Here is a 13,081-nt window from a genome sequence, read left to right on the forward strand (position 1 = left end):
GGCCTCTAAGTATTGTACTAGACACCTTTTAACATCTAAAGTATGGAATTTTTCTTCCCCTTTATTTTTTGGATTTGGGCAGAAGGAAGGAAGGACTACCTCCTGGGACCTGTGGAAATGTGATGACACTTTAGGTAAATAGGCTGGGTCAGGTTTTAAGATGACTCTATCATCTAAAATTTTTGTAAAAGGAGGCCCTGCTGACAAGGCTTGAATATCGCTCACTCTTCGGGCTGATGTTAGTGCCACCAGAAGCACAGTTTTGAGTGATAGGATCCTTAGGGTTGCCGAGTGAATGGGTTCAAATGGAGGGCCTGTCAGTGTTGAAAGTACAAGGTTCAGGTCCCATGAGGGTAACCTTTGACTGATTATTGGCCTAGATTTGATTGCGGCTTTAATAAACCGTGCTACCCAGGGGTCACCTGCCACATCATGGTTATAGAGGGCGCCTAATGCCGCTATTTGTACTTTTAACGTGTTGACCGCCAGACCCTGTTCTAGGCCCTTTTGTAGGAATTCTAGGCTTTTATCAATCTGAACCCCATCCTGAACCTTTGACCCAGAAGTGGATAGGAATTTTTTCCATGTTCTACCGTAAGCTCTCATCGTAACTGGTTTCCTACTTTTTTGTAGTGTAGTTATCAGGTTTTCTGAAAATCCCCTTTCCCTCATCAGTGCCCTCTCAAATTCCATGCTGTTAAATGGAGGTTTGGTGCCTGAGGATGTAGCACTGGGCCCTGCGATAGCAGGTCCGGGAGATCCGGTAGGATCCAAGGGTCGGTTACTGAGAGCATTCTTAGCCAGGAAAACCAGGTTCTTTTGGGCCAGAAGGGGGCTATCAGTATCATTCTTGCCCTGTCCTCCCTGACCTTCTTTAGGACCGCTGGGATGAGCATGATTGGGGAAAGGCATATGATAGACTCTGTGTCCATGGGAGCATAAATGCGTCCAGAGATAGAGGATTCCCCCTGGGATCTAGGGAGCAGAAGGTGTCTACTTTTTTGTTTTTGAAATCGGCGAACAGATCTATGTCTGGGGTCCCCCACATTTTTACAATCTGCCGAAAAATGGACTGCTTTAGTACCCATTCCCCCTGTCGTAACTGGGTGCGGCTCAGAAAGTCTGCCCTCTGATTCTCTGTACCGCGGATGTGTATGGCTGTCAGAGATAGCAGGTTTGCCTCCGCCAGTTTGAGGATTTTGGCGGATGTGTCCATTAGGGCTTGGGACCTGGTTCCCCCCTGGTGATTTATATAGGCTACTGTGACTCGATTGTCCGAAAGGATGCGGACATGGTGATTCCGGAGTAGGGGTAGGAAGTGTGTTAACGCATAGCCTACTGCTAGAAGCTCCTTTTGATTTGAGGAGGCTTTTAGTTCTTGATTTCCCCATACGCTCTGAGCCACCTCGTTGTTCATGTGTGCTCCCCATCCTGAGGGACTGGCATCCGTTGTCACTATGTGTGTTATCTTTGTTGTCCAGGGGATCCCTTTGGACAGATTCTCCTGGCTTTGCCACCAAGCTAGGGAATGAATAGTGCTTGAATTTAGGGTAATACGACCCTCTAGGTGTCCCTCTATTGATGCCTGGTTGGCCAATACGTCCCACTGGAGATCTCTTGTGTGTAACTGAGCCCATTGAACTGCTGGCAGGCAGGCGGATAGGGAACCCAACAGTGACATAGCCTTCCTTAGTGTCATGGAGGGATTTTGGATTGCTCTTGCTGTAATTTGAGTGATCTTCTCTTTTTTGCGGTCTGGGAGGCGACACTCCTGAATGTTTGAGTCTAATGTTAGGCCCAAGTATTCCTGTACCCTGCTGGGCTCCAATCTTGATTTTTTTAGATTTAGAAGCCAGCCCAGGTCTTGTAGAGTGTTCATCACCCTGTCTCTCTGTTCCCTGCATTTTTGAGACGAGCTGCCCGCTATTAGGAAATCGTCTAAATACGGGATTATTATTATGTCTTGTTCTCTTATATGAGCCATCATTTCCGCTACTATTTTGGTGAATACTCGCGGAGCTATCGATATCCCGAACGGCAGGGCCCTGTACTGGAATTCTTTCATTTTGCCTTTTATTGAGACGGCTAACCTTAGATATTTCCTGGAGTCTTGATGGATACGGACGTGATAATAAGCGTCGCTGAGGTCCAACACCGTCATGTAGCAGTTTGGGAACAGGACTTTGGTGGTAGATTTGATCGACTCCATTTTGAAGCTCTGATTCCTGACATATTTGTTTAGTTTTTCAGATTTATAATAGTACGAAAGGTGCCGTCTGGTTTGGTCACTAGAAAGAGGGGGGAGTAGAACCCTTTGCCCATATCCTGTCGGGGAACCTCCTGGAGTACTCCTTTTTTCACTAGGCCTAGGACCTCGCTTTCTAGCGCTTCCTGTTCTCGCATACTGGATCTCAGTGGAGTTGTTACATATTTTTGAGGCGGGAGAGAGAGGAAGTCTATCCTTAGGCCCTCCTGGATTAGGTTTATTATCCAGGGGTTTGTTGAAATTCTCCTCCAGGCTGGAAGGAAAAAGGACAACCTTCCCCCCACCCTGGGCGTACTGTCACTTGGAGGGCTTTTTGTCCCGGGGAGAGTTATTAAAGAAGAAGCCTCTATCTCTTCTTTTGTCATCCCACTTTTGTTCCCTTGGTGGTCTTCTCTGAAAAAACCTCTTATTTCGAAAGGGCCTCTTAAATGCCGCTGGCCCTAAATTTGGGAATCCTTTTTTCTTATCCCCTGCTTTCTGGAGGATGTCGTCTAACGTTTCCCCAAAAAGGAATTTCCCTTCACAGGGGATTGAGCACAGTTTCATCTTGGTCTGTAGGTCCCCTGGCCAACTTTTAAGCCATAGAGTTCTTCGGGCCGCATTTGAAAGTGCTGCCGTTTTGGATGATAGCCTGATTGAATCGGCCGATGAGTCCGCTAAGAATGCAGCCGCTCCCCTTATTACTGGGATAGAATCTAGGATCTTATCTCTAGGTGTCCCTTCCCTCAGTTGTTTCTCAAGTTGGTCTACCCATACCATTAGGGCTCTTGAGGTACATGTCGCCGCTATCGCTGGTCTGAGGTTACCCCCTGCCGACTCCCAAGCCCCCTTTAGAAAGGTATCCGCCTTTTTATCTAGGGGGTCCCTGAGGGTACCCATGTCCTCAAAGGGAAGGGCGAATTTCTTGGATGCCTTAGCGACTGCTACATCAAGTTTCGGGGCTTTATCCCAAGACGTAGATGCGTCCTCCTCAAAGGGATATTTCCTTTTAAGGGAAGAGACAACCAAAAACAAAACACAAAACAAATATCCTGGAATAAAAAAGTAAAAAAATATATTGCAAAAATTGCATGAAAGTAGTAATAATAGTAATAATAAGGGTATTTAGTTAACATAATTTGATCAAAATAATGTAGAAGCCATCCCGCCACGTCACGGCAACCCTTGTGGGACAGTCCTAACTCTTGTATTTAAAACCTTTCCACTTGTCAAATGACGTAAATGTGAACAAGGACAGAGGGACTGAACCACCAGTAATACTATAGGCCAGACAGGATGGATTTTCCAACTCAGACAGGGCGGTCACACCCTTGTATGCACAGAATGCACAATGAAACAAACGAGAAACTGGGTCTGAGCAGAAAAAGTAAATTAATGTGCATGCAAAATGTAATTGCATATGAACACATGACCTTTACACAGAGAAAACCAAAAACAAAACACAAAACAAATATCCTGGAATAAAAAAGTAAAAAAATATATTGCAAAAATTGCATGAAAGTAGTAATAATAGTAATAATAAGGGTATTTAGTTAACATAATTTGATCAAAATAATGTAGAAGCCATCCCGCCACGTCACGGCAACCCTTGTGGGACAGTCCTAACTCTTGTATTTAAAACCTTTCCACTTGTCAAGTGACGTAAATGTGAACAAGGACAGAGGGACTGATCCACCAGTAATACTATAGGCCAGACAGGATGGATTTTCCAACTCAGACAGGGCGGTCACACCCTTATATGCACAGAATGCACAATTTTTGCAATATATTTTTTTACTTTTTTATGAAATCATGCTGTATATAATCTGTGACAGTTCTGTTTGATCATATATGTCATCCCCTGAAGAAGAAATGGTACACATTTCGAAACGCGTTGGGAAATAAATGGATTAATCTTTCTCTTAAATATTGGATTGGTGAATTTATCTGGTAGCGCACAAAAGTCCAAGAATTTATTCCAAAATCTGATGATCCTTATGTTTAAGGGATTCGAGGGCACTCTGAACCTCTGATTTAATTGCGGCCCTTAGGTCAGATGCGAAATCCGGAGTCTCCTGACAAACAATTTCTTTTGTACAGGACTCGCATAGTTTTTTCTCCCATGATACCGGTAGGGGTTTAGTGCAAGTGGGACATTCCCTGTTCTTCTTGTTTGCCTTCTTTTTTCCCTAATAAGGGAGAGGGATTGTATTACAACGGGTGAACATTCACGAAGATCACTTACCCCAAAAAGGCGCGCGGCTGGTACCGGTTCGGGAGACGGAGTCAGGTCCTGTATAGGCTGATCTCCTGGTGGCATCTTGCTCCTTGCTGCTGACGTACTACGCCGCGTGGAGTGACTGCTGGAACGGCCCTCCATGCTTCGTTCCTTCTGTCGGTGGTGGTGTTGGTGGTGCTGCTTCAGCTGCTGCCTGGCATGCTGCTCCTGTTGCTGGTCGCTATCCTCCATGATCAGGATCGCTTCCAGCCAGGAGCTTCTGCGTCTCACCACTTTTAAATTTACCACCCCGTGACGTCACCGCTCTCCCCTGCACGCGCTGGACGGGGATCGCGCTCCTGCGCATGCGCCTGGTCCCGGGACCTGGAAGTCGTCTTCTCTACTTACGGGGCAGCGGCCATCTTGGTACTCTCCGTACCATGGCGCTGCCCCCTTCCATCGGGCCCCGCAGAGCCCCGATCTCCTCTCCGGAGCGGCGACTCCGGCGCCTCCCTCCACTCACTCGGCAGCCCGCATCGGCCCCGGCGGTGGCGGCTTCGGGCACCGCACCTGCCGCGACAGGGGCCTCCCAGCTGCCAATCCCCGGACAGGCCGGCCCCGGCTCCAAACAGGTACGCTGTACTGTGGGTCCCTCCGTCAGGGACAGGAACCCAACTGAAGGCGGAGGAGAGGTACCGCCCTTTTTATCTGTAGGTTCCTGTCCCTGAAGGGCGGATCCCCTCTCTCCGTGGTGCTGTCATGGGTGAGAGAGAAATGTTATTTATTAACGTTTTTGTGTGGTATGTCTATCTGGATTAAACGGATAATCATTCAAAGTTTGAAAATTGCAATTTTTTTTACATTTTTGTCAAGTTTCTGATATTTTTTTTTATAAATAAACACAAAACATATTAACCTAAATTTACCATTATCATAAATCATAATGTACCATGAAAAAACAATCTCAAAATCAATGGGATTTGTTGAAGCATCCCAGAGTTATCACCACATAAAGTGATATTGGTCAGAATTTTAAAAATTGGCTCCATCACTAAGGGGTTAAAACACTTCCAATTGTAGAAATTATTATTATTCCAAGATCTGTTGATTAAAATGTTCTTTTGTTTGTGGAACAACCCCTTTAAACTCTTTACGACCTTAGACATATAGGTACGTACAAGGTCACCTCCCCCTGTTTGATGCGGGCTCTGGTGATGAGCTCTTAACTTTTCCAGCATATGACAGCTGATCTAATCAGCTGACATGTGCCCCTAACAGCTGCGGGTGGAATCTCGATCCTCCTGCAGCGGCTAACATGTTAAATGCCGCTGTCAAATGCAATAAGGGGCGATCAAGAGAGGGAATGTACACAAAATGGAATTAATAAAAACATCAGCTCGGCACGCAAAAAATAAGCTCTCACCCAGCCCCAGATCATGCAAAATGGAGATGTCACAGGTCTCAGAATATAGTGACTTTTTTTTTTTTTTTACATATTTTGGATTTTTTTTTTCACTACTTAGAATAAAAAAGAACCTATACATGTTTGGTATTTACAAACTTGAAATGACCTGGAGAATCACAATGGCAGGTCAATTTTAGCATTTAGTGAACATGGTAAAAAAAAAAAACAATTGAAATGCACTTTTTTTTGCAATTTCATGGCAATTTGATTTTTTTGTTCCCATTTTCCAGTACACCATATAGTAAAACCAAGGGTGTTCAAAAGTACAACTAATCCAGCAAAAAAGAAGCCCTCACATGGCCATATTGATGGAAAAATAAAAAAAAAGTTATGGCTCTGGGTTAGAAAGGGAGCAAAAACCGAAAAGTCAAAAACTTAAAACCCCAAAGTGGTGAAGGCTCCCATACACACTAAATAAAAGTTGGCTGAACCTCCTTATTTGGGCGATTTTGACCCCAGCCAATGTGTATGGTGTCTCCTGACTTATACTGTGTGATGCAAGGGTCAGTTGGAATGCAATTGCCATATCCTTTAATTTGGCGGGGAGATAAGATGATGTCTGTGGCTCTCTTATAAAGAAAAAAGGAGCATTCGGAGGAGCCTTCCTGCATACAGAAGAGTCTGGAGAAAGAGATGTCAGCTGAATGATCATTTAGCCGACAGCTATCTAATGTAAATGGCCAGATTTACCCTAAAAAGTGCTGCCTATTCTTTAGGACACAGTCAGAAGGCTATAGAAATTGGATGGAAATCGAAACGCAATGCACGATGTGAACGTGATAGCTGCATGTATTTCTTTGTAGCTGTGATACTCGAGTCGGGAGAGTCACCGACCAGTCTGAGAATTAGGTTCCAATCTCAGTCCAATTTATATGATTGTGTGACTGCACCCTGACTTGAATGACACTACAGTCAGCTTGTCCATTACCTGAAGGCTGTGTGTACATGTTGCAGATATAGTGCGTTTTTGTCACATACTTCTGCGCAGATTAATGACAAAACCTCAACCAAAACCTGAAGCCAGGAAAATGAATGAGAAACCTTAAAGTGTCCTGCACATGTTGAGTATTTGTGACTTGCAGATTTGGTGCAGAAAACAATCTGCAGCATGTCAATTCTCTGTGCATTTTTCACCATTGACTTCACTCAAATTAGTCAAAAAAGCACCAAAGACATGGCAAAAATGTGCATTTTTGCACCAGCGTTTTTCCTGCCAAGAGATGCAGAAATTATACTCAATGTGTGCACATAGTCTTATAATGATTCCTTCTTACCAAAGAGTGTGCTGTGAGAACACACTGCTTTTAGTACTACTGCTCTCATACTGTTACTTTTGTACTACTACCATCATTGTAATCCAACATATTAGATCCAAACACCACATATAAACATGGCGCATTTGTGTCTCTAAAGGCCCCGTTACACGCTTCAATGTCCCAGCGATCCCACCAACGATCCGATGTGGATGGGATCGCTGTTACATAGTTAGCTGATCGCTGGTGAGCTGTCACATAGGCAGACTCACCAGCGATCAGGACCAGCGAGCACGCTGGTATCCAGGGTAAACAGCGGCTAACTAAGTGCCGTGCAGCGCTTAGTTAGCCGCTGTTTACCCTGGATACCCGATCAGGATGAGTGAGCACGCTGGTATCCAGGGTAAACAGCGGGTAACTAAGCGCCGTGCAGTGCTTAGTTACCCGCTGTTTACCCTGGATACCAGCTCCCAGCGTCTGCTGTATGGCACTGGGAGCTCACTGATCGGTGGTCTCTCGCTGTCACACGCAGCGATGTGTGCTGCCCAGCGGAGACCAACGATAGATTTATGGCCCAGACCATTAGGCAACGATTAACGATCAGCCAACTGATCGATGATCGTTGCTACGTGTCACACGCAACAATGTCGTTGCAACGATATCGTTCAAAATATCGTTGCGTGTAACGGGGCCTTAAAAGTGGTCATTATGTAAGACGAACATTTAGGACCAATGTAAGCGAAATAGTGGACAAAGTCATTAATGAGTTAATAATCCCAATTTAAGCATTTACACAAAGCAAACTGTAATGAGGAAAGAATTGGAAATGGCTGTCTTCTAGTTACTCTAATAACAGAGATTGCAGTGAGTTTTCAAAGTCATTTAGGAGCCGAGAGAAACTCTCACTAAACGATGAAATTTTCTAATTATCTCAGACAGCAATGCCTCCATTTGCTCTGTAGCCGACCTGACTGGTGAAGAGATACTGCCAGAAAGCATATGCAAATAAATGTCATAGTCCTGCAATCACGAATGATGGTACAAGTGCACATAATGCCAAGGACAATGTGGCATGAACTAGAAAACGATCACTTTTATATCATTTTAATTCAACCTACTGCATAATATCCCCTGAAAACATTTCTACCTGCAGTGCACATTGAGCCAATCAGCATGTGGTCTTTCATAATTCACCTTGATTTCTTACCTGCCAAAATATTGGTACTTGTAACAGCCTACGGCAATTATTATACAAAGAACGGCAGCTCAGAATGGCCCTATAACATGGCATGAGAACATAGAATTTGGGAGAAATTATGGTCATAAAGACTTTTTATTTATACTGCATAACATTAACCTATGAAATTAAAAGGGTTGTCAAACTCTTACCAAAATGTATTTTTTGGGGAGTATGCGCATCACAGAGAAAGTTCCTGACTCCTAACCCTAATGGAAAAAATAAGGAGCTAACAAAGTAAATATCTGGAGAACTCAGCCTGGTCACTTACTACAATATTTCCCATTCCCTAAAGGCATGACTGGCTTCCACACTAGCGTACATTAAGGCAACCATAGAAATGGGTCTGAAATCGGATCGCAAGGCACGTATTGGCCAGTGGGTCTCCTGACCCAAGTGTGACAGCTGCATAGAAATATATGAAGCTGTCATGCTCAGATCGGGAGACCCGCCGGCCAGTCTGTGCATTGCGGTCCGATCTCGTACCAATTTAAATGGACGTCTGATTGCACCCTCAGAAGAGAGGTCCACTGGGATTCACACCAATGAACAATTGCCTGTGCTTGGTATGCACAGTCACTTTGTGCTGACTAACTCATTAGGCTAGGGTCACATAAGCGCATTTTCTCTCATCCAAGAAAATCGGTCCAATTATGCATAGCATAGCGTGATTTGATTTCCTCGGATGAGAAGATGAAAAAAAATATATATTTCCATATTCTTCATTCTTTCAGTCCGTTAAAATCTGACTGCACTCAGATGTCATCCGAGTGTAGTCCAATTTTTCCTCGAACTTATTGACTTACATTGTCGAGTGCGATCCGAATATCGGATGAAATTCTTGAATGCTGCAATTTTTTCCTTGGACAGACTGTCTGAGGGAAAAATCAGACATGAGCACAGCCCCATAGAACAACACTGGTCTGAGCATGTTCCGATGTTTTGTCGGATCGCACTCATACCGAAAATACGGGCATCTATGTGAGCGCTTAGGGTATGTTCCTACGGTCAGTAAATGCTGCGGGTTGGATGCTGTGTACCTTCGCAGTGTCCAACCCACAGCAGCCAGATGTTACAGCATAGTAGATGGGATTTCAAGAAATCCCATGCCCTCTATGTGTGCTCCGACACCCGCGGCTCACCTGCAGAGACGTACATGTGGGGCTTCTTTTCAAACCACAGCATGTCTATTTAGTTTGCAGAGACGCGAGTCTCCGCAAGATAAATTTCACCCATCCAATGTATTGGATGCGGTGATTCTGCACGGTTCAATGAACATATGCGGAATCACCTGCATTCAAAAGCTGGCAGCGTCTTGGACGCAGTGGACATGTGCTACCGGTTACTGACTGTGTGGACGTAGCCTTAAAGAATAATCTAATTCTTGCTTCACGTTATATCTTTCCATGATTTAAATTTTGACAGGCATGTGCTCCATGTCTACACTATCTCACTTCCAATGGGGCAAGGAGGAAAGGGTGGTAGCTGAAAGAAGTAGTCCACTACTTGGACAACATCTTCTCATACTCCTAGCTTGGCCCCATAAGATGATAAAGCTTATATTCACCTCCTGTGCTCACACCGTTCCCACGGTGTCAGCACACATTCTCCTGGGGCTTCCATGCTGCTGTTGTAACATGTGACACTGGCGCCCAATCAGCACTGGCATCACTGTCTCCGCCTCCTGTCGAATTGAGCAGGAAGAGGAAGTCAGGACTGCAGCTGAAACCTGGACTTCCTCTTTACATTTGATTTGTTCGAATAGTGATTGGGCATCGGCATCACGTGTTACAACTACTGCACAAGAGCTCCAGGACTGCGAGTGCTGACACAGAGGGAACAGCGCCAGCACAGGAGGTGAGTATAGGCTTTAATATTTTATGGGGGCCAAACAGTTTGATCAAGAAGGGGTGGTCCGAGTAATGGATAACCCCTTTAAAACAAAACAGTAGGCTATCAAATAAAAGTCTGAGTGGTCATGTTCTAGAATAAAAACACCATTTTTGACTACAGTTGTAGTTTCAGGGCACAGACAACCCAAGTCATTCTGCATTTCGTAAAAAAAAAAAGTGAGGATTTTCCAATTTTAGCTTTAGACCTGCACTATACAAGTGGTTAAATGGGTCCTCTGTGTCTATACAAACAGTCTTCTCAGTTATTATTCATCCCATATTGATATAATGAAGCCATTGCATAAGGCTCTCTTCCATAAATGAGCTATAGTCATTTGTCACCAGTAACACAATGAGGTTTTTGCCAGTATTTTGGAGCATTATGTGTTACTACGAAATAGACCATACAATATATCTCTCCTTAAAATGTTGAAAGAGGTTTGTCAGCACTTGCTGAAACAATAACAGTTCAGACTGTAAATTACCCCCCGAAAAAAACAGAATCCTAATATCTCCCTAAGGAGCATCCTGGCACACAAGTGATATAGAATCGGAGACAATCACTAGGGAACGTCTACCAACAGGAGCACTGAGCAATCCTATCATCACTCTGAAAACAGCAGTACAGAGGGATAGAGCTCAGCTCTGCTGGGATGATTATTTGGAGTAAGTTCATCTCAAGGATAATTGTTCACAAAGTACAAGTCATTACTATTTGGTACTACACTTAAAATCTACCACCATCATGATAACATTTTGCCGTTTGGTCAATTAGCTTGTGAATGCTTTAAATGTACTAGCACAATAGGAAAATCAACTCTTAAGTGTCCCAAAATACCTCATTTCTAAAACATAGATCAGTAAAATTGAATAAACTCCTTTCAAAAAAGTATTTTTTACATTCATTAATGAAGGCTAGAGTTAGTTTCCAACCGTGTAGACTAAGTAAGCCTATAAATGTTAAGCCCAACATTCACAACAGATAACCACCGCCAAACTCTTTTGACTCCCCCCTCCAGCATGGCAAACATGGTAGCTGACAAATTTCTCTGGCTGCAGATTATCTCTCAAAGAACAAAATAATCATCTGTTGGAAATCCGATATGCTGCATCCTTCTCTACTCCAACATCATCTGTTTACAATAGAATGTCATCCAATCTCACCAACATCAGTGAGTTTGGCCAACATCAATCTAATGCATTTGGGGGCTTTTAGAGTTGGCCTAGCTTGCCAATTTTGGCAATACCAGCCAACCATCTATTGTGTATGGAGACCTCCTGAGTTTCTTCTGTAAAACAGTGGGACATAAAGAATAAGAATCTCCAGTGCTGTGCGTCATTTGTGGATGAGGAATGAAATCTACTGTCCAAGTAGGACCCAGCGGAACCATCCGAAAGAGGGAGCATTTAAGGAGGGACGAGATTAGATGGAGCACCAGGTCAGGTGAATTTAGTGACACAGTTCCCTGGTAGAAGAGGCCAGCATGCCAAAATGAGAGCAGATTTTGTGCCAATAGAACGGATGGTCAGGATGTGTTTACAGGAAGATGCTGAGGCTCGGTTGCCAGACTTTGACCGGTAGCTTGAACCAGAGGGGTGTGGCACACCTGGAAGCAGAACCCAGGCAATGCTGGACAAGGCCCAAAGACCAGATCTGGGACAAGCAAGTTCCAGAACCCAAACTATGCGGGTCAAGGCCTGAAGACCAGAAACGGGCTGGTCAAGATCCAAAGCACAGACAATGCCAGTCAACAGTCTAGGACCTGTCATCATCCCACCGGGTATGAGAGACATTTGGCAGAGACTTTTTTAAACATATTTTCAAATATAGTATTAGATTAATTGCTCAGTATTCAATCAAGCAAATTCTGACAACCTTGCAGCATGAGGAAGTGGTAAGAATTAAGTAATAGATCAAATTAGAAAATTATTAGCCATTAATTTAATTAATGTACTATGCAAAGTGACTCAAAACTATATTTTAAAAGTCAAAACAAAAGTCCCAAAAATATAATCATCAACTTTTCTAGATTTATCCTAACTAGAACTTTAAGCAGCCATGATACGTTCCTCACAGGCTTCAGAAAAGCTTTCCTTATTGCCAAATAGTGAGAAGTAAATGGCTATGTGGTTGGAAAAGTAATAAGGAAAAAGGTTATTTTAATGATACTGCTTTTTGTCTTATTTGTAGTGCACATAATAGGTAACTTTATCACTACTGGGAATAATTGATTTGAATTTAATTTAAAAAAAAAGAATGAAAAAGAAATGGTTCTTTAAATCAATAGAGTCGTCCAATTTCATTAATTTAATTCATTGCCCAAATCTATGTTCAATCTTAAATACAATTACATACCAGCTCTCAATCATCCCACCATATGTTGCAAACATCTCACAAACCTTTTAATGGCATTGCATTAGCATATAGGATTTAATTAGCAAATGCGTGCATTCCATTATCATATTAAGTCACATGTGTAGGCATGTTGGAAAATCAAGAAGACTTCTGTATTAATATTGTAAGCTACTTTATGTATACAAGGTAGACTGGTTCACCGGAGTACTGAAAATTCGAAAATTCTCAAGTAGCCCATGGTTTTGACACATTCATAAACTCAGGCCATAACACAACAGGGCTTCAACTGCTCTTCAGAAAACCATCTCATCTGAACGTGACTCATTTGCGGCTGCAATCTATATTTATATAGGTTGATTTACAATAGCCAGTATTATATAATAAGACCTCAATGTGTCATGACAACATGGGCATG

The 13,081-nt window shown here is 43.4% G+C and overlaps 1 protein-coding gene across 13 annotated transcripts in view; it reads right to left on the reverse strand.

Annotated features, from left to right (window-relative positions):
• The window catches only part of AGRN (agrin), a 719,629-nt gene that overhangs the window by 412,239 nt on the left and 294,309 nt on the right, over positions 1-13,081 (reverse strand). The gene's annotated exons all lie outside the window — the stretch shown is intronic.

The sequence above is a fragment of the Dendrobates tinctorius genome, unplaced genomic scaffold (genome assembly GCF_039654945.1).
Source record: "Dendrobates tinctorius isolate UK_male_01 unplaced genomic scaffold, ASM3965494v1 ptg000086l, whole genome shotgun sequence".
NCBI lineage: Eukaryota > Metazoa > Chordata > Amphibia > Anura > Dendrobatidae > Dendrobates > Dendrobates tinctorius.